The sequence below is a fragment of the Limulus polyphemus genome, unplaced genomic scaffold (assembly GCF_000517525.1).
Source record: "Limulus polyphemus unplaced genomic scaffold, Limulus_polyphemus-2.1.2 Scaffold1, whole genome shotgun sequence".
Taxonomy (NCBI): Eukaryota; Metazoa; Arthropoda; class Merostomata; order Xiphosura; family Limulidae; genus Limulus; species Limulus polyphemus.
In genome coordinates this window covers 3,008,412-3,011,187 of record NW_013665611.1, presented here as the reverse complement: position 1 = coordinate 3,011,187, position 2,776 = coordinate 3,008,412, and positions in this window count along the sequence as shown.

Below are 2,776 nucleotides of genomic sequence, written 5' to 3'. Positions count from 1 at the left end.
ATATCTGTCTTTCTCAGAGCTCAGCTCTACCTAGACCACTAGTATATCTGTCTTTCTCACAGTTCAGCTCTACCTAGACCATTAGTATATCTGTCTTTCTCGCAGTTCAGCTCTACCTAGACCACTAGTATATATCTGTCCAATGCCAACTGGTCTGATGAGCCCTGGTATTGTGCAAAAGGCTTTTATTCCTAAGTTCTTAGAAATTAGAAATGTGTGGATGATATACTCTCCATACTTTCATCTGGGGTAACCATAGACGTGGGTAGCACGTGCACTCTGAGAAGAGTGATGTTATATTGTTTCTGTGTGTATAATGACATACTCTCTCCTAGTCTAAAATAGAATGTTCCTCCAAACTTTTCTGCAGAATGTTTCTAGAAAAGTGTCATCCAATGTCCATTATTTTCAACTCGTTGTGTTTGTTGTAAATTACGATTGATTTTATTGTATCTAACACAGTGTTTTCATTTTTAGCTCCGAAATTTCTTCCCTCTCGAACTTTTTGTCCAGTTTGAGTCCAGTCTAATCTGTCGAAAATCGGTGACTGAGAACACAATAAAGACAAAAGTTGCCCATTTGGAAGGTTTCTTACTTCGGGAATACAGCGTTTACTAACTTTTCGTTTTGTGCCTACCATATTTAACCCTTTTTTTTATTCTTCTTACTAATTCGCCCCCAGTAGCACAGCGGTACGTCTGTGGACTTACAACGCTAGAAACCGGGTTTCGATACCCGTGGTGGGAAGAGCACAGATAGCCCATTGTGTAGCTTTGTGCTTAACTTCAAACAAACAAAAAAACTTACTAGTTCGACACTGTATTTGTAGTATAATATTTAAAACTAAGAGTTAGTGATACTGTGGTATGCAAAGCGTATTCAGTGTTTCCTGTATCTTTTAATTTAGTTAATGTTCACTATGCATTTTCAAAAAAAAGTTTCTTACATACAAGTTTCAGCCGTATGTGTAGTTTAATAATAGAACGTTGGTCTTGGAATACGGCTAAGTTCCATTAGCTCTATTTATAATTTTCTGGGGCTATTCTACTTTGGTGTCACATGCCATTTTTCAAAGGAAATATTGTCGTGTAGTAAAACACTATTTAAAGGTGGATGGCCATATTTTTCATTGTCGGTTCTGGTGGTGTTTTGAGAGTACTTTCTGTTGACATGACCAATAACGAAGTGGGTTGCGCATGCGCTATGGATGAGATAACGCTGTTGTGTTTATCAATGACGGTTAGCTCTCGCAGTGTTGAGAGAGTATTGGTAATCTTTATCCAGATCTTCTCGTATCAAGATCTCTCTCCAGTCATTATAGAGAAGTGCTGCTTGACGTTTTCCTGGAATTGTCTTCTCCTGAAAGATGAAGAAAGATTATTTCCCTGTGTTTTAAATATTCAGTTTCTTTTCTTCAACACAAGTAAATCATTACAACTGTGACTACCATAATATCTGATATCCGTTTCTAATAAATTGCTAACTTGTTTCGTGATTTACTACGAAAATTAGTGTACACACACATATACAAATATACTTGCGTTGATAAGACGTAGTGTAATATTTTTAGATAAACTGATTCCCTTCCAAGTATTAGATAGGTCTGCTTTATAACGGAAGGATCAAACTGGAAATATTTTTAGAGTTAATCTAAATTTGAAAACGTGACTAAGATTTAAGCTGTATGACAAATAAACAGACTAAGGCACATTTGAAGAAAAGTGGCAACAATATTTATTACGGACACAACTACAAAAAGTGTGCATACTTGCATAAGACACTGGACAGTCGCCTCTGCTGGACACGTGAAGTAAACAACAGATTTCTTCTCCTGGGATTTATCTCCCTTGAATTATTCACGCCGACCATAACCGAGTAGAGCTTTGAAAGGATATAAGCTCCGATCTAGCAAGAAACATCATATCTTCTCTAAGCAACAATGTCACCAGTGACTGATCACTATCTTACAGCATACGTTGGCTATAAAATTCAGACATCCACTCGGCCAGCAAAGGACATTGCAATCATAGACCCTTTCTACATGGGTATACCGCAACATTCCCTCAGACAAAGTAAATATTATCTATTACAGAGAAAAGAGAGGTACAAACTAAAACGGAACAAGTTGCTAGCCCCGCGCCCAACCCTCCTCCTTTCTCATTCTGGACTTGGGACCAGGCAAAGGCGGAGGTTGTCATGTTTGGTGTGACGGGGATTCGAACCCGCGACTCTCAGATTACGAGCCGAGCGCCCTAACCACCTGGCCATGCCGGGCCTATAGTATAGTTGCCTTCCCCCACGTTTAGATGAAGATTTAATCCAAATAGTTATTACTTTAACTTGATCGACACAATTTCGTATTGGTGGAACTGAACATGAATTTAAAACGAGTGTACAAGGCATTGCTTTTCCTATCTCTAATTTGTTTTTAGACACCAGATCTTTCGCCAGCAATGGTGGACGCTCTATCATATCCTTGATTATGATTATAGATAATCCAAATCAATATCTTTGTTATTTCGCATACGTTGTCTGTTGCTCTGATCCTCTGTAGCTTAATAAAGTCAATAAATGTTTCCCTAATTGGAAAGTTGTCATCTACAAAGCAGAGACATATTGGTAAATATTCCAAATTATGAGAAGACACTTGATCAGCAAGAACAGGGTATAATCCAGCCTTTTTACTTCCTCAATAACGTTTATTCGAAGTACACCATATCTTATGACATTGATGATGTCATTTTGTGAGTGGGGAGATAAATATGTAGCATTTTTT